This window comes from Mustela nivalis (assembly GCF_964662115.1).
Source record: "Mustela nivalis genome assembly, chromosome: 3".
Lineage (NCBI taxonomy): Eukaryota > Metazoa > Chordata > Mammalia > Carnivora > Mustelidae > Mustela > Mustela nivalis.
The window spans coordinates 60,716,228-60,737,359 of NC_139022.1; positions in this window are offsets into that span (position 1 = coordinate 60,716,228).

Consider the following 21,132-nt stretch of genomic DNA (forward strand, 5'->3'; position numbering starts at 1 on the left):
ATCAGAAGAACACTGCTAATAATTACACTGCACTAGCTATATTCTCTACGGCCTCAATTCAAATTCCACTGTGTACAGACAGAGAAAACTCCTTCTTTTTTCACTTAAATATAAGAAGAAAACAGATGTTATATATAAAAAAAAAAAAAGAAGAAAACAGATGGAGTAAGAGAGAACATCTCAATAATCATAAAAGTTACTTTATTGCCCTCATTAGCATATATACATTCACCTCAATATACAAGAATCAATTTATGGGTAAATGTGCTGTAAGTAAGTACCAATTTTCTTTTTCTTTTAAGTAGAATGTTCTAATATTGGCACATCTTATTGTTTTTCAACTACTCATTTATAATTTTGGATGGAAAGTGATTTGGAAAACATCCAAAATCTTAATGGATGTAACTAACAGAGTTCTGTCTACAGGGATTATTTCATTTATGGAGAGAGATAGAGAGAGGAAGGGAAGGAAAGGAAGATTACAATGCCTCATACAAGGATGCCATAATCCTTATTCCCACATGATTTCATAAGCACTGAGTTGTGCCTTGTTATTCAATAAAACAATGTCTTCACAACTACTGATCATTTAATTTTACCTTGAAACAGTATATAAATGAAAGAAAGAAGGGTGGCATTCATAGAACTAACTTAAAACCATGTATTTTTTATATTAGGAGGAAAAGATGTGGAAATGTTTAGAAAATTTGTTTCTGCACCTAAGGCTATGTGCAAAAGAACACATGTGAAAAATAGGGCTGTGATTCCAAGTTGCGGTTTAACACCCAGGATTTCATAGGTTTATTAAGTGTACCACAGTATCTATTAAGTACTGACCTTTGCCACAGAAACTTGGCATGAACTCTTCTCTTCAGGAAACATACAGCTAGAAAGCCTCTGGTTTCCGTTAGATTCCTGCAGAATATTGAGCTGATCAGGCTGTGTTTAAGGTAGCTGTACAAATATAGACTGTGGAAAAACATGATAAATTATCCTTAAAAGGGAAATGTTAAGTGATATTAAGTGATCTAAAATTTTAATTTCAATTCAACAATTTTTAATGAATTTCCTAGTGATTAAGCAAACTTTTCCCTGTTTGCCCTATTCTTCTAAGAAAACTGGGAAAATCTCATAATGATAAAGGAAATACCAAATATATAATATAAAGAAAGATATGTGCTCTGGATGAGATTTTATATATGGTGTCATTTTCCTGCTTTAAATTCTTTAATAGTTAACTTGGCATTTATCCAGTACTTACTGTGCCAGGCATTGGTTTTATAGGAGATATATATAAAATCATTCTATTCTCACAAGTACCATATGAGGTAGCCAGCATTATTATTCACATTTTTTCACAATAGAACACTGAGGCACAGAGAGATAAATGCCTTGTTACTAGTCATATATCCTCCCAAAGACTTAAACGGGATGTCTGGCCTGACCCACCCTGATGTGGTCCTTGTCCCTTTGGGAGCAAGCCTTTCTTTCTTCTCAAATTCTGTACTTCAACCATGCTAAACTACTTTGACTCCTGGAACAAGTGATACTCCCTCAAGTTCATTACTATTTTTTTTCTCATACTTGGTCTTAATTACCTTTTAAAAGGGATACTTTTCTGCCAGAAACTTCCTGCCAGAAGTTCCTTTTCTTGACGCCTCTTTGTCTTAGCTGCTCTTCCTATGTCCTCCCATAAATACCCCACTGTCATTTCTGACACTGAATTTAACTACAAATTATCTAACTATAAATTATAATTATAAATTGCTTATCTCATAGCAGGTAAAAAAGTGCCATCTTCTCTACACCAGCTCCCATAATTCCTCAAAAGCACTATACTACTGATTACTCAATTCACCTTAAACCTAACTCCAGATCTAAGGATAAAAAAAGAAACATTACATAGCATGTGCATGTCAACTGTAATGTCAGTACCTTCAAAAACAAAAATGTGTATTAAACATATCTATCTCTCCTAAGAGGGATATTAGAGCACAAGGATACAGTACCTGTTTGATTAATATATCTGAAATGACTAAATGAAAATAGAGAAAGATAAATTACTTCTGCCTTCATCGTCGAGTAATTATAATTTTCTTAGTTACAATATTGAACAATTCTTTGATGGGAAATAATACCAGATGGATTTATTCATTTCACACAAATGAATTTATGTATATAGATGTTTTCAATTAATAGACCAGTAATTATGCTGTTTCCTCCTCATTGCCCTGAAATACCCCAGAATGAGATGAATCGTCCAAAATTTAGGAAAATGTTGAAATCATTTAGAAAAGAGATGTAGAAGGAAAGAGCACTCTAATTTTCTTGAGAGATAATTTTTCTAACCCATAAGTTGAAAAAAAAAAAAAAGAAGAAGAAGCTTTAATTGATATCTTCCAAGCACCTAGATATCAGAAAAAAAGATGGAGTGAGGAAGAAAATTTTAAAAACTAAGATTTCAGAAAACAAAATTTATCTTAGTGATTCTTAGGTATCTTTTATTATAAGCATTATGTGTGACTTACAGAAATATTATAGAGGAAACTGGTTCTTGATTGCACCAACAAGCCTACTTATCGAATCAGACATGTTTCAATATGCATCTACTTCTTAGGAGTAAAAATAACTTATACCAAAGACTTCCATATACTAGGGAAATATGCCTCCCAAAAGGAGGAGTACCAGGGAAAGACAATATTTGATAGTTGTCCATAATAATAAATCCTCACCATTATGCTACATCGATTAGGTTGGCTTAACTGTGTATTTTCCTCTAACTTCTGAAAATGAAGAGATATTGGCAGTAACAATATGATTCATAAGTACAATAACACATTTCACAAACATCTTCAGGAGCTTGAGTCATATTATATAAAATAACCGCTATTACCACACAATCCAAGAGTCCTGCATAACAGAGAAGACAGACTTCAAAAGCAAGTAAAATTATCCAATACCCTCCTGGATCAATATATAATTTTTTACAAGTACCACTATGGCTGTTTAATTAATCATGGCTTTATTTCCAAGATGAGTCTTTCACTTTCATTTTTCTCAAATCAAAAAATCTTTCCATTGAAGAGATTATGCTGAGTGAAATAAGTCAAGCAGAGAGAGTCAATTATCATATGGTTTCACTTATTTGTGGAGCATAACAAATAGCATGGAGGACAAGGGGAGATGGAGAGGAGAAGGGAGTTGGGGGAAATCGGAAGGAGAGGTGAACCATGAGAGACTATGGACTCTGAAAAACAATCTGAGGGTTTTGAAGGGGCGGGGGGTGGGGTGGGAGGTTGGTGGAACCAGGTGGTGGGTATTAGAGAGGGCACGGATTGCATGGAGCACTGGGTGTGGTGCAAAAACAATGAACATTGTTACACTGAAAAGAAATTTAAAAAAAAAGAAATCTTTCCATTGTTTTTTATTCTTTTCTAAACTATTCCTTTAAAATGTCCTTCCCACTGGTTTAAAATTATGATTTTTTATATATTACTGAGTGAATAAGCCTTAAATGTCTGAAAATGTGTCTGTACCTCATCTAAGAATTTCCACATAAATATGAATAAATTTCAATTTTAAATTGTTCTATAGAACCCAAAGACATGATTGCCATCATCTTTATGTGAGAGGGACAAAACTTCTGCTCAATGTAACAGATATATAGTTATATCCTGTTCAAACTATTTAAATGATTGTATATTTTAAAACATAAAGTCAGAGAAAACTGTAATGAGCTTACTTTTTTCCAGTTTTTCTGAATCTAGGAATCTAGGGAATTTTTATTTGAGAAGAATAAAACTAAAACTAACCAAATCAAATGGGCATTTTTATATAATTTTTTTTCATTTTCATAGCTTTTTTCAATTAAAAAAAACATGTAGTGGGGGTACAACACATATTACTTAACAAATCAAACTTATAAATGAAAAGGCCTATTCGGGTTGTAAAATGGATGGGATAGAACCAAAGATAATTGAGTAAAGTATTAATTCCTACATATGAGGTCTCTGCAAATATTCTATTTACCCTTCCAGATCCATCAAGCCCTGTACCCTTGAGGCTAATCTATGTAGGCTAAATCTATGGGTCCTTTGCCCCTTGGCTCTCAGTTCAGTTAGAACAATAGGAGGCAATAGCAGGAGAACAGAGGCTAAAGAGAATATGCAGTAATCTGAATAATGGCCCCTCAAAGACATCCACCCCTCAAACCTCAGAGCCTGTGAATATATTACTTTATATGGAAAAAAGACATATACAGATATGTTAAGAATTTCTGAGATAGGTGGGTGCCTGGGTGGCTCAGTTGGTTGGGCATGTGCCTTCAGCTAAAGTCATGATCCCAGAGTCCCCTGCACTGGGCTTCCAGCATAGAGTCTGCTTCTGCCTCTGACCCTCCCCCTGCTCATGTCCTCTCTCTCTCTCTCTCTCTCTCTCTCTCTCTCTCAAAATGAATGAATGAATGAATAAATAAATAAATAAATAAATAAAGTCTTTAAAAAGACCACAGAATTTCTGAGATAGAGACATTATTCTGAATTATCCCAGGGGACCCAATGTTATCACAAGGTTCTTTAAGAGGGAGGCATGAGGATCAGAGTCAGAGATAAAGTAAGATGAGGCAGGGAATGGTGGGGGGCTGGAGAGCAATGCCAGTGCAACATGAGGACAGAAGCAGAAGTCAGAGAGTTGGAAAGAGATTTGAAGACACTACCCTACTGGTTTTGAGATATAAGAGGCCATGAGTTAAGAAATATAGGTGTCCCCTGAACACTGTAAGAAACAGGAAAACAGACTGACCCCTGAAGTCTCCAGAAGAAACGCAGCTTTGCTAACACCTCAATATAAAAAATCATGGATTTTTGTTATAGCAACAATAGAAAATAAATACATAGAGTCAGCACAGTGTATTCCTTTCCTTAGCTACCTCCTTGCAAGTTTGCCATCAGCTGAAGGAGTTCCTCTATGGAAAGCCATAGCTCTGGTCAAATGGAACTCTCCATGCAGCTCGTTGTTCTGGGATCTAATAACCAACCTATCCCTTTCCCTTCAGGTCTCAGGGCCATCCTGCAAATTCCTTGTTGGTTTCCTTAAATGTTGCCCAAACCTAGGTAAGACAGTGAATTTTCTAATCACCCAACTGGAGATTATGACATGTTTCCTGTTGAGATCCTAAAATCTTGCATTATGCAATTGGGTCTTGAACAAGGACTTATCCAAATTTGGTTAGTATTACTGCTAAGTATTACTTTGTGTATTTATTTATATGCTTATTACTATTTTATTCATGTGGTACCACATTCCCACATTCATCTATTTAAATGAATTCTTTCAACATACTCCTGTTGATTGTCAGCTACATGTTAGTACTTGTGCTAGTTACTAGGCATGCATTGTCGAGTCAGGGTAGAAAAAGAACTGCCTTAATACAGCTTTCAATGTTATGGGGGAAGGTAGACACTAACGAATGAATTACAAGATAAATGTAGTAATACAACAATAATGAGTGCAATGTAAGAGGAAATCTATAATAACTTAATGCTATATAATAATTTGATTACATATAATAATGCTATAATAATAACTTTAGGAAAGAAAGACTTTTCCTAACGAAGGAGGTCAGAGAAGACTTCATTGAGTAAGTGACATAAAAGAATTTAAGGAGAAAGAGGAGACGGAGAAAAGGATGAGTCTGGCTAGAAGAAAGCATGAACCAGAGCCCTATAACACTATAATAGGAAGGAACATGGTGAGCATGAGGACCTTTAAAAAAAAGAAAAGATTGCAGTGGTTGGTACAGAGAGTGAAGCAAAGAAGAGGCTGGAAAGTGAAGACAGGTCAGACATCATGGGGGTTAATGTGTTTTACAATTTTCTTAGAGCAAAGAGGATACTGATTACCTATACATGCTTGGGGGATAGGACAGATGGATAGCAGTTTGATGTATTCAATATGTTCTAACTTGTGTTTTAAAAACATCATTCTGCATGTAAAGTAGGAACCTACTAAAGTCAAATCTGCTAAGGAAAATGGAAAATATGTTCCCAGAAGTAGAAGGAAAATCAGGGCAGTACAGTGTCATAGAATCCATGGAGAAAGAGGCTATAGACACATTTGTCTTACTGGAATAATGATTCACTGAAGTTAAGTTTATGCTATTCATTTTCATATCCTTTCCCAGCTACTGACACATGACTCAGAGGTATGAACATAGAATATATTTTAAAAATTAATTTTAAGGGATGCCTCAGTGGGTTAAGCCTTTGCCTTCAGCTCAGGTCATGATCTCAGGGTCCTGGAATTGACCCCCACCCACATTAGGCTCTCTGCTCAGCAGAGACCTGTTTCCCCCTCTTTCTCTGCCTGCCTCTCTGCGTACTTGAGATCTCTCTCTTCCTCTGTCAAATAAATAAATAATATGTTTAAAAAAATAATTTTAAAATACATGTGTCACCATATCTACTTACCCTAACAGATTAGTGTACCCACAGGAACTCTTTTTTGTCCTGGCAACACCAACCAGGCATAAACATGCAGGGTTTCTCATACTTCCTTTTTGTAAGTGTTTTTCTTACAGAATGAAAGATAAAATATAAGAATACCCAACACTATACTGAAGAAGAACAAAAAGTTTTAGGAGTGACAAAGCCCCATATTAAGACTTATTAGAAAAGATATAGTAGTCAAAGCAGTGCAGTATTTGTGAAAGAATATAAAAATAGATCAATGGAACAGAATAGAGAATCCAGAAATTAGACCCACATAAACAGAGTCAGCTGATCTTTAAAGAAAGAGCACATCGATACAATGGAGCAAAGATAATCTTTTCAACAAATGGTGAGGAACAACTGGACATCCACATGCAAATAAATGAATACAGACACAGATCTTATACTCTTCACAAAAAGTAAAGTCACATACTTAAATGTAAAATACAAAACAATAAAACTCCTAGAAGATACCAAATCAGAGAACTGAAAGAGACTTCAGTATGGCCATGATTTTCAGATACAACACCAAAAGCACAATCCATAAAAGAAATAATCAATAAGCCAGACTTCATTAAAATTTTTCAAAAGTTCCAAGAGAATGAGAAGACAAATCTCAGACTACAAGAAAATATTGCAAAAGACAAATTATGAGAAGGAACTGCTATCCAAAAATATTCAAAGAACTCTTAAAACTGAAGAGTAAGAAAACGCCCAATTTAAAAAACAGGTGCGGGGTGACAAAGACTCTGACACCTCACTGCAGAGGATAAACAGATGGCAAATAAGCATATGAAAAGATGCTCTTCATCATATGTCATCAGAGAAGTGCAAAATAAAACAATAATGAGATGCCACTAAATACCTACTGGAATGGCCAAAATCCAGAACAGTGACAAAATCGTATGCTGGTGAAGATGTGGAACAATAGGAACTCTTAAATGTTGCTTGTGGGAATGCAAAATGGCCTGCTTACTTTGGAAGACAGTTGGTGATGTCTTATAAAACAACCTATTTCTACCATGTGATCTACTAGTTGTGCTCCTTACTATTTACCAGAAGAGTTGAAAACCTGTGTACACACAGAAATTTGAATAGGGATGCTTAAAGCAGCTTTAGTCATAATTGCCCAAACTCAGAAGCAACCAACACATTCTTCAACTGGTGAATATCCAGATAAACTAACTGTGGTATACCCAAACAATGGGAATATTATCAGCACTAACAAGCAATGAACTATCAAACCATGAAAAGACATGATGGAAACTTAAGTCAAAGAAGTTCAAAAAGGGGTACCTGGGTGGTTCAATGGGTTGGGCCTCTGCCTTTGGCTCAGGTAGTGATCTCAGGGTCTTGGGATGGAGCCCCACAGCAGGCCCTCTGCTCAGCAGGGAGCCTGCTTCCCCCTCCCTCTCTGCCTGCCATTCCCAGCTTGTACTCCCTCTAATAAATAATTAAAATATTTTTTTAAAAAGTTTTAAAAAAAGATAATCTGAAATACGTGTACTATATAATCCCAACTATAGGACATTTTACAAAAGGCTAAACTACAGAGACAGTAAAAAGTCCAGTAGTTGTTAGGGGTTATTGAGTAGGCAGAGCACAGGATTTTTATGACAGTAAAAATACTCTGTACGATACCATAATGATGGATACATATCATTACAGATTTGCCCAGTCTCATAAAATGTATATTAAGAGTAAACCCTAATGTAAACTATGGACTTATGCCTCAGTATAAGTTCATCAAATGAAACAAATGTGACACTCTGGGGGTGATGTTGATAATGGAGGAGTCTATGCATGTGTGGGGGTAAGGGGGCGTACAGGAATTCTCTGTACCTGCCTCTCAGTTTTGCTATAAACTTAAAACATCTTGAAAAAAAAAGTCTTAAAAAAATAGAATGCCCCCCACCTTTAAAGAGAATAGTGTTAAGACCCAGATCTGAGAGAAGTTTTGAGTGATATTCATAAAGTGTTTAGCTTAGTGCTAGATGTTATTTATTTATTTATTTATTTATTCATTCATTCATTTTTTAATTTATTTTTTATAAACATATATTTTTATCCCCAGGGGTACAAGTCTGTGAATCGCCAGGTTTACACATTTCACAGCACTCACCATAGCACATACCCTCCCCAATGTCCATAACACCACCCCCCTTCTCCCAACTCCCCCTCCCCCAGCAATCATATTTTAAGGGCTTAATATGTCTAGGCATTACTATTATTTTCCTTTATTCCATACTCATTTTCAAGCCATACAAAGCACAAATAAGTATTTCTCCTACATGCCTCACAAACCCAGAGAAGGGTAGTCAAGCAATGAAAAATATTTCTGTGAAAAATGAAATATATTTAAGCAACATGAAATATTTACAAAAACATACATCTAACAAGCCATAAAATGAAATTATTTTGGTTTAAATAATTGGACACTTTCAGAGCTATCAATACAGAGGCACTTCAATAAAAGAGATTTTTCTAATCATTATTACAGAATTTAAAACAAACTGAGTTTTAATAAGGGCAGATTGTGTCCATGGTTCTTAAGTGTATACTACTGAATTACTTTAAAATCTAACTAATTAGAGGACGGCCTACACTACAATTTTATTGTTATATCTATATCTTTAGATATTCCAAATAAATCAAACTATTTAATTTCCCCAGCTATTCTATGAGTTATCATAATAAAAAGTAAATCTATAATCCAAGCCTATGAGTAAAATAAATTTGGTGCATATATGTAAAAGCATACAAAAGAGAAGGGCAACAAAGGAACTTCCAAACTTTGCAATTCCTACTTTGGAAGAGGACAGAAAGAGGTAAGATCTTGGACAGTGTACCTCCATTTGGTGTAATTAAGAGGTCAATTTATCCAGCGATAAGTCAGTTAACTAGCTTTTTCAAAGAACAGGAAAAAAATATATATTTAAGATTCCTGATTTCAAGCTTTACCTCAAAGCTGTGATCACCAAGACAACATGGTACTAGCACAAAAACAGACACAGAGACCAGTAGAACAGAGTAGAGAGTCCAGATATAGACCCTCAACTCTATGGTCAAATAATCTTCAACAAAGCAGGAAAAAATATACAGTGGAAAAAAGTCTCTTCAATGAATCATGTTTGGAAAATTGGACAACTATGTATAGAAAAATGAAACTCAACCATTCTCTTACACCATACAAAAGATAAACTTGAAATGGACAAAAAAGACCTCAACATGAGGCAGGACTCTAGAGGAGAACATAGGCAGTAACCTCTTCGACACCGGCCACAGCAACTACTTTCAATATGTCCCCAAAGGCAAAGGAAACAAAAGTGAAAATGAATGTTTGGGACTTCATCAAGATCAAAAGCTTCTGCAGCAAAAGGAAACAGTCAACAAAACAAAGAGGCAACCCACGGAACGGGAGAAGATATTCACAAATGACGCTACAGACAAAGGGCTGATATCCAAGATCTATAAAGAATTCCTCAAACTCAAAACACACAAAATAGATAATCATGTCAAAAAATGGGCAGAACACATGAACAGACACTTCTCCAATGAAGACATACAAATGGCTAAACAGACACATGAAAAAATGTTCATCATTATTAGCCATCAGGGAGATTCAAATCAAAACCACATTGAAATACCACCTTACACTAGTTAGAACGGCCAAAATTAACAAGACAGTAAACAACGTGTGTTAAAGAGGATGTGGAGAAAGGGGAACCCTCTTACACTGTTGGTGGGAATGCAAGTTGGTGCAGCCACTTTGGAAAACAGTGTGGAGATTCCTTAATAAATTAAAAATAGAGCTACCCTATGACCCTGCAATTGCACTCCTGGGTATTTACCCCAAAGATACAGATGTAGTGAAAAAAAGGGCCATCTGCACCTCAATGTTCACAGCAGCAATGGACACAGTTGCCAAACTGTGGAAAAAACCAAGATACCCTCCAACAGATGAATGGATAAAGAAAATATGGTCCATATATACAATGAAGTATTATGCCTCCATTAGAAAGGATAAATACCCAACTTTTGTGTCAACATGGAGGGACTGGAGGAGATTATGCTGAGTGAAATAAGTCATGCAGAGAGAGTCAATTATCATATGGCTTCATTTACTTGTGGAGCATAAGGAATAACACAGAGGACATTGGGAGAAGGAGAGGAGAAGTGAGTTGGGGAAAATCGGAGGGGGAGGTGAACCATGAGAGACTGTGGACGTGGACTCTAAGAAACAAACTAAAGGTTTTGGAGGGGAGGGGTTTCTGGGGTTGGGTGAGCCTGGTGATGGATATTAAGGAGGGAACTGGGCAAGGTGCATAAACAATTAATTTTGGAACACACACACACACACACATTAAATAAAATTAATTTAAAAAAATATTCCAGTCAACTGTATCTTCAACCAATTTCTTGATGTTTCCACAAAGTATTTTGCAATCTACTTTCCTGCTTCAATTTTATTCTGTTCCTTAAAATCCAAGATCAGATTTTACCAAGATTTTCTTTTGTACTATTTATAGAAAGGAAGGGTGAACCAAACTTTAAAAACAATCAGCAAATCATCAGCCTAAGTTACCCTGAGGGCTGGGAAATTGGAGATCCTTTGTGCCCATATAGAGAACTGAATGGTCCCAAACAGTGAGGGTTTTATAAGAAAAAATTCAGATTGGCTAGAAGGGATAGATCAGTTTGGTAGTAAGCCATCTCTGTGTATTTTTGGTCCATATATTTCAGATTTACATAGAAGAGTTCTTTAAGCTGACTCTTGAATCAGGTTAAGAGCAAACTTTATAGTCTGTTAAAAACAACAATAACCAACTATTTAAAACTTAGAGTGTTGTAAAACTATACCCAGCTCCCAAAAATAGAGAGATTTGGCCTGCTACCATACTGCTTATAAGATGGAAACTCAAATTGGCTATAAGGGATAGATCAGTAAGGCCCCACAGGAGTTTCCCTGTGAGGAACTGAGAGGAGGAAAGAATACAACCTTGGTTAAAAGATTGGACAGTTTAGGGGGAGGAGTCAAGATGGCAGAGAAGTAGCAGGCTGAGACTACTTCAGCTAGCCGGAGATCAGCTAGATAGCTTATCTAAAGATTGCAAACACCTGAAAATCCATCGACAGATCGAAGAGAAGAAGAACAGCAATTCTGGAAACAGAAAAACAACCACTTTCTGAAAGGTAGGACCGGCGGAGAAGTGAATCCAAAGCGACAGGAAGATAGACCCCGGGGGGAGGGGCCGGCTCCCGGCAAGCGGGGGAGCAACCACACACAAAATCAGGACTTTTAAAAGTCTGTTCCGCTGAGGGACATCGCTCCAGAGGCTAAACCGGGGCAAAGCCCACGCGGGGTCAGCGTGGCCTCAAGTCCCGCAGGGTCACAGAAGGATCGGGGGTGTCTGAGTGTCGCAGAGCTTGCGGGTATTGGAACGGGAAAGCCGGCTACAGAGACAGAGCCGACAGTAAGCTCGCAGCTCGGGGTTACCTTGAACCGGTCGCAGGCTCAGTGAGCTCGGAGCGTGGCTGGAGGTCAGGCAGACGGGAGTAACTGGGCGCTGTTCTCTGAGGACGCACTGAGGAATGCGGCCCTGGGCTCTCGGCTCCTACGGGCCGGAGACCAGGAGGCCGCCATTTGTATTCCCGTCCTCCAGAACTCTACGGAAAGCGCTCAGGGAACAAAAGCTCCTGAAAGCAAAACCGAGCGGATTACTCACCCCGGCCCTGGGTAAAGGCGGTGTAATTCCGCCTGGGGCAAAGACACTTGAGAATCACTACAACAGGCCCCTCCCCCAGAAGATCAACAAGAAATCCAGCCGATACCAATTTCACCTACCAAGCAGTGCGGTTTCAATACCAAGGAGAGCAGCAGAATTCCAGAGGAGGAGAAAGCCAAGCACGGAACTCATGGCTTTTTCCCTGTGATTTTTTTTAGTCTTGCAGTTAATTTAATTTTTTTCTTTTCATTTTTTGTTTTTTTTTTTTCTCGCCTTTGGGTAAAATTTTTTTTTCTTTTTTTAACTTACCTTTTTCTTTTTTAATGATTTTATACTAGTTTTTCTAATATATATTTTTTCTTTTCTATATTTTTCTTAGGTGTTTTCCTTTTTTTTAAAATTCTTTTCTTTTCTTTTTTCTTTCTTTTTTCTTTCTTTCTTCCTTTTTGAACCTGTTTTTATCTCCTTTCTCCCCCCTCACGATTTGGGATCTATTCTAATTTGGTTAAAGCACATTTTCCTGGGGTTGTTGCCACCCTTTTAGTATTTTACTTGCCCCTTCATATACTCTTATCTGTACAAAATGACAAGACGGAAAAATTCAACACAAAAAAAAGAACAAGAGGCAGTACCGAAGGCTAGGGACCTAATCAATACAGACATTGGTAATATGTCAGATCTAGAGTTCAGAATGACAATTCTCAAGGTTCTAGACGGGTTCGAAAAAGGCATGAAAGATATGAGAGAAACCCTCTCGAGAGATATAAAAGCCCTTTCTGGAGAAATAAAAGAACTAAAATCTAACCAAGTTGAAGTCAAAAAAGCTATTAATGATGTGCAATCAAAAATGGAGGCTCTCACTGCTAGGATAAATGAGGCAGAAGAAAGAATTAGTGATATAGAAGACCAAAAAACAGAGAATAAAGAAGCTGAGCAAAAGAGGGACAAACAGATACTCGACCACGAGGGGAGAATTCGAGAGATAAGTGACACCATAAGACGAAACAACATTAGAATAATTGGGATTCCAGAAGAAGAAGAAAGAGAGAGGGGAGCAGAAGGTATACTGGAGAGAATTATTGGGGAGAATTTCCCCAATATGGCAAAGGGAACGAGCATCAAAATTCAGGAGTTTCAGAGAACGCCCCTCAAAATCAATAAGAATAAGCCCATACCCCGTCACCTAATAGTAAAATTTACAAGTCTCAGTGACAAAGAGAAAATCCTGAAAGCAGCCCGGGAAAAGAAGTCTGTAACATACAATGGTAAAAATATTAGATCGGCAGCTGACTAATCCACAGAGACCTGGCAGGCCAGAAAGAGCTGGCATGATATTTTCAGAGCACTAAACGAGAAAAACATGCAGCCAAGAATACTATATCCAGCTAGGCTATCATTGAAAATAGAAGGAGAGATTAAAAGCTTCCAGGACAAACAAAAACTGAAAGAATTTGCAAATACCAAACCAGCTCTACAGGAAATCTTGAAAGGGGTCCTCTAAGCAAAGAGAGAGCCTACAAGTGGTAGATCAGAAAGGAACAGAGACCATATACAGTAACAGTCACCTTACAGGCAATACAATGGCCCTAAATTCATATCTCTCAATAGTTACCCTGAATGTGAATGGGCTAAATGCCCCTGTCAAAAGACACAGACTATCAGAATGGATAAAAAAACAAAACCCATCTATATGTTGCCTCCAAAAAACTCATTTTAAGCCCAAAGACAGATTTAAAGTGAGGGGGTGGAAAAGAATTTACCATGCTAATGGACATCAGAAGAAAGCAGGAGTGGCAATCCTTATATCAGATCAATTCGATTTTAAGCCAAAAACTATAATAAGAGATGAGGAAGGACACTATATCATACTCAAAGAGTCTGTCCAACAAGAAGATTTAACAATTTTAAATATCTATGCCCCCAACGTGGGAGCAGCCAACTATATAAACCAATTAATAACAAAATCAAAGAAACACATCAACAATAATACAATAATAGTAGGGGACTTTAACACTCCCCGCACTGAAATGGACAGATACTCCAGGCAAAAGATCAGCAAGGAAATAAAGGCCTTAAACGACACACTGGAGTAGATGGACATCACAGATATATTCAGAACATTTCATCCCAAAGCAACAGAATACACATTCTTCTCTAGTGCACATGGAACATTCTGCAGAATAGATCACATCCTCGGTCCTAAATCAGGACTCAACCGGTATCAAAAGATTGGGATCATTCCCTGCATATTTTCAGACCACAATGCTCTAAAGCTAGAACTCAACCACAAAAGGAAGTTTGGAAAGAACCCAAATACATGGAGACTAAACAGCATCCTTCTAAAGAATGAATGGGTCAACTGGGAAATTAAAGAAGAATTGAAAAAAATCATGGAAACAAATGATAATGAAAATACAACAGTTCAAAATCTGTGGGACACAAAAAAGGCAGTCCTGAGAGGAAAATATATAGCGGTACAGGCCTTCCCAAGAAACAAGAAAGGTCACAGGTACACAACCTAACCCTACACCTAAAGGAGCTGGAGAAAGAACAAGAAAGAAACCCTAAGCCCAGCAGGAGAAGAGAAATCATAAAGATCAGAGCATAAATCAATGAAATAGAAACCAAAAAAACAGTAGAACAAATCAACGAAACTAGGAGCTGGTTCTTTGAAAGAATTAATAAAATTGATAAACCCCTGGCCAGACTTATCAAAAAGAAAAGAGAAAGGACCCAAATAAATAAAATCATGAATGAAAGAGGAGAGATCACAACTAACACCAAAGAAATACAAACTATTATAAGAACATACTATGAGCAACTCTATGCCAATAAATTTGACAATATGGAAGAAATGGATGCATTCCTAGAAACATATAAACTACCACAACTGAACCAGGATGAAATAGAAAGCCTGAACACACCCATAACCAGTAAGGAGATTGAAACAGTCATTAAAAATCTCCCAACAAACAAAAGCCCAGGGCCAGATGGCTTCCCGGGGGAATTCTACCAAACATTTAAAGAAGAACTAATTCCTATTCTCCTGAAACTGTTCCAAAAAATAGAAATGGAAGGAAAACTTCCAAACTCATTTTATGAGGCCAGCATCACCTTGATCCCAAAACCAGACAAGGATCCCACCAAAAAAGAGAGCTATAGACCAATATCCTTGATGAACACAGATGCGAAAATACTCAACAAAATACTAGCCAATAGGATTCAACAGTACATTAAAAAGATTATTCACCATGACCAAGTGGGATTTATTCCAGGGCTACAAGGTTGGTTCAACATCCGCAAATCAGTCAATGTGATACAACACATCAATAAAAGAAAGAACAAAAACCATATGATACTCTCAATAGATGCTGAAAAAGCATTTGACAAAGTACAGCATCCCTTCCTGATCAAAACTCTTCAAAGTGTAGGGAGGGCACATACCTCAATATCATCAGAGCCATCTATGAAAAACCCACCGCAAATATCATTCTCAATGGAGAAAAACTGAAACCTTTTCCGCTAAGGTCAGGAACACGGCAGGGATGTCCATTATCACCACTGCTATTCAACATAGTACTAGAGGTCCTAGCCTCAGCAATCAGACAACAAAAGGAAATTAAAGGCATCCAAATCGGCAAAGAAGAAGTCAAATTATCACTCTTCGCAGATGATATGATACTATATGTGGAAAACCCGAAAGACTCCACTCCAAAACTGCTAGAACTTATACAGGAATTCAGTAAAGTGTCAGGATATAAAATCAATGCACAGAAATCAGTTGCATTTCTCTACACCAACAGCAAGTCAGAAGAAAGAGAAATTAAGGAGTCCATCCCATTTACAATTGCATCCCAAACCATAAGATACCTAGGAATAAACCTAACCAAAAAGGCACAGAATCTATACTCAGAAAACTATAAAGTACTCATGAAAGAAATTGAGGAAGACACAAAGAAATGGAAAAATGTTCCATGCTCCTGGATTGAAAGAATAAATATTGTGAAAATATCTATGCTACCTAAAGCAATCTACACATTTAATGCAATTCCTATCAAAGTACCATCCATCTTTTTCAAAGAAATGGAACAAATAATGCTAAAATTTATATGGAACCAGAAAAGACCTCGAATAGCCAAAGGGATATTGAAAAAGAAAGCCAACGTTGGTGGCATCACAATTCCGGACTTCAAGCTCTATTACAAAGCTGTCATCATCAAGACCGCATGGTACTGGCACAAAAACAGACACATAGATCAATGGAACAGAATAGAGAGCCCAGAAATAGACCCTCAACTCTATGGCCAACTCATCTTCGACAAAGCAGGAAAGAATGTCCAATGGAAAAAAGACAGCCTCTTCAATAAATGGTGCTGGGAAAATTGGACAGCCACATGCAGAAAAATAAAATTGGACCATTTCCTTACACCACACACAAAAATAGACTCAAAATGGATGAAGGACCTCAATGTGAGAAAGGAATCCATCAAAATCCTTGAGGAGAACTCAGGCAGAAACCTCTTTGACCTCTGCTGCAGCAACATCTTCCTAGGAACAATGCAAAAGGCAAGGGAAGCAAGGGCAAAAATGAACTATTGGGATTTCATCAAGATCAAAAGCTTTTGCACAGCAAAGGAAACAGTTAACAAAATCAAAAGACAACTGACAGAATGGGAGAAGATATTTGCAAACGACATATCAGATAAAGGACTAGTGTCCAGAATCTATAAAGAACTTAGCAAACTCAACACCCAAAGAACAAATAATCCAATCAAGAAATGGGCAGAGGACATGAACAGACATTTCTGCAAAGAAGACATCCAGATGGCCAAAAGAGACATGAAAAAGTGCTCCATATCACTCAGCATCAGGGAAATACAAATCAAAACCACAATGCGATATCACCTCACACCAGTCAGAATGGCTAAAATCAACAAGTCAGGAAATGACAGATGCTGGCGAGGATGCGGAGAAAGGGGAACCCTCCTACACTGTTGGTGGGAATGCAAGCTGGTGCAGCCACTCTGGAAAACAGCATGGAGGTTCCTCAAAATGTTGAAAATAGAACTGCCCTATGACCCAGCAATTGCACTATTGGGTATTTACCCTAAAGATACAAACGTAGTGATCCAAAGGGGCACGTGCACCCCAATGTTTATAGCAGCAATGTCCACAATAGCCAAACTATGGAAAGAACCTAGATGTCCATCAACAGATGAATGGATCAAGAAGATGTGGTATATATACACAATGGAATACTATGCAGCCATCAAAAGAAATGAAATCTTGCCATTTGGGACAACATGGATGGAACTAGAGCGTATTATGCTTAGCGAAATAAGTCAAGCAGAGAAAGACAACTATCATATGATCTCCCTGATATGAGGAAGTGGTGATGCGACATGGGGGCTTAAGTGGGTAGGAGAAGAATAAATGAAACAAGATGGGATTGGGAGGGAGACAAACCATAAGTGACTCTTAATCTCACAAAACAAACTGAGGGTTGCTGGGGGGAGGGGGTTTGGGAGAAGGGGGTGGGATTATGGACATTGGGGAGGGTATGTGCATTGGTGAGTGCTGTGAAGTGTGTAAACCTGGTGATTCACAGACCTGTACCCCTGGGGATAAAAATATATGTTTATAAAAAATAAAAAATTAATAAAAAAAAAGATTGGACAGTTTATTATATGAGTGCAGGCCCAAAATGAACAACTAATGGACTACCTAATTCAGGAGTCCTCTGGATGACAGCAGTAAGGGGAGCCCCTCCCCCCCCCCGAGATATGAGTTTCGGACAGTGAATCAAGTCATACATTTTATCTGGACAAACAAGTGGCCACACCATATCCAGATCCTTGAGCACTGGCAAATGTCTTAGATCGTTGATTAGCAGCCTAAAAGGAGCACTCTTGAAAGACTGGGGAAAATGTGGATGGAACCATGAGAATGGTGTAAATGTAATCGTATTTTCACAAGAGACTATCCTATGAGGAACTATCACTAAACAAGCAAGTTTCAGGATGAATTCACCTGCTCTATCCAGCTCTTTTCACACCTCTTTTTTTTCTGAAAGAACTTTCCCAATAAATCATGTCAACAAGGATCTCCCGCTCACATTCTGCATCTAGGCAACCCGACAATGGAGGATAAAACTATACTGCCATCCAATGGAAAAACAAAAAACAATAATAAAACTAGTCCTCTTGGACTGAAATTTAAATAATAAAAACATTTTCAGAAAATTTGGAACCATAGGCCTTTCATCATATGGGTTTCAAATGTAAACACGGGTTTTGTGTTTACATTTGTGACCTATAAATATTCTATAAAAAAATAAATAAACTTCAAAAAATTAACTTTATGTGATCTAGTCTTTTCAGGTGAAAAAAAAAAATTCTCCCTGATACATCATACTCACTCAAGATCTGGTATTTTTTTCCCATATTTAAAACCTAAAGAATATGAGTTCATGATCCACAATAGGAAACAAACAAAAAACAAGCTATTATGCAGAAGAGACAAAAGAAACAAAAATAGCATAATTAGAAATCCTAGATTGTTATATACTTGGATTATCTGATATACAATTTAGAGAAATGATACTTAGAATATTTAAATACATTAAAGAGGTAATACAAATAGGCAAAAAATGTAAGATTTCAAGTAACAAAGATTTGATAAAATACAAAAAAAAAAAATCCCAAATAGAAGGTCTAAATATCTCCATCTATGTCTATGTATATAAACTCTTAAGAATTTCAATCTCAATGGATGTAGATATCAAGAAATTAATTCTGAAGTTTACATGGAAAAGACTTAAAAGGGCCAACACAATATTAAAAAACAAAGTCAGAGGACTAATACCACCTAACTTTAAGACTTACTATAAAACAACAGTAATCAAACCAGTGTACTATTGGTGAAAGAATAAACAAATAGATAAGTGGAACAGTGTACGGAGTCCAAAATGAATGGTTCAAATCTCAAACACAAACAGCATTAAATGCTAATGTGGACAAGGCACAACAAAAATTTTCATCCATTTCTGGTGAAAATGCAAAATAGTATATTAACTGTGGAAGAATTTAGCTATTTCTTGAAAAGCTAAACATTGTCATGCAATTCAATCCAAGAATCATGCTCCTTAGTTTTTATCAAAATGAGTTGAAAACTTATGTTTACACAAAAACTTATGCACAAATGTTTATAAAAGATTTAGTCTAACTGACAAAACCTGGAAGCAACCAACATATTCTTTAACTGGTAAATAAATAAATTACAGAACATTCATACAATGGAATATTAATTATTTAATGATAAAAAGAAATGAGGCTTAAGTGGGTACGAGAAGAATAAATGAAACAAGATGGGATTGGGAGGGAAACAAACCATAAGTGACTCTTAATCTCACAAAACAAACTGAGGGTTGCTGGGGGGAGGGGTTTTGGGAGAAGGGGGTGGGATTATGGACATTGGGGAGGGTATGTGCTTTGGTGAGTGCTGTGAAGTGTGTAAACCTGGTGATTCACAGACCTGTACCCCTGGGGATAAAAATATATGTTTATAAAAAAAATAAAAAATTAAAATACAAAAAAAAAAGAAATGAGGTAGGAAGCCATCAAGAGAAAAACAGAAAGCTTAAATGTGTATTACTAGGTAAAATAAGCCTATCTGAAAAGACTACACCTTGTATGATTCCAAATATAGGACATTCTAGAAAAAGAAAAATTAAGGAGACCTTAGAGAGATCAGTGATTGTCAAATATTTGGCAGGACTTTGGTAGGGGCATAGGAGGGATGAGCAGAGAGGAATAAATAGTGGAAAAAGGGGGATATTTAGAGTACAGAAATAAATGTGTATGTACTGTAACAGTTAGTAATGATAGTAATCATTTGTAAAAATCTATATAACAGCACAAATCCATATACCATTGATAATATTGTATCCAATATTGGTCCATCAACTCTAATATAAGTACACAGACATGTAAGAGGCTAATAATAGGAGAAACTATGGGCAGAATGGAAGGAAGTGTATGGGAATTCTCTTCACCTACTGCTTAATTTTTATGTAAACCTAAAACTAAAAAATAAAGTATAATTAAAATCTAATTAAAAATAATCTCAGTGGACAATTAAATACATTAGATACTACTAAAAAGAAAATTAGTGAATTGAAAAATAGATCTAAAATTGCCCAGAATGCAGCACAAAGTTGTCAAACTATAAAAAGAGTAAAAGATGGGATTTAGGAGATTAAAAAAAAAAAAAAAAGAATAGAATGAGAAAATCTACCATATGCTCTCAATTCAAGTGTAAGCAAAGCATATAGGGTTATTGGATTTGTTACAATATTTGAAAATATCAGCTAAGAAATTTCTAAATTGATTAAACACATAAATCCTATAAATCAGGAGGTACAGAAACTTGAAACACAAATTGAAGGAAAAAAAAAAAAAACACATCTAAATACCTGGTAGTAAAATTACGAAACACAAAATTGAAAAATGGAACTTTAAACATCCATTCAGTGAGAAAAGGAATGACAGGTTGACAGCAGATTCATAATTATGAACAATGCAAACCAGGATACAATGAAATGTCTTCCAAAATTGAAAAGTAACTTTCAGTATTAGAAAAAAAAATACTGTGTGATTATTGATCTCGGGGTTGTACATTCAAGAATTCGAGCCGCACATTGAATGTAGAGATTACTTAAGTAATAAGATTTAAAAAGTGGGGGCAGGAGGGCTGTCACCTGGGTGGCTCAGTCATAAAGTGTCTGCCTTCAGCTCAGGTCATGATTCCAGTGTCCTGGGATGGAGCCCCATATCAGGCTCCCTGCTCAGCGGGGAGCCTGCTTCTCCCTCTCCAGCTCCCCTGTGCTGTGCTCCTTCTCTCCCTATCTCTCTGTCATT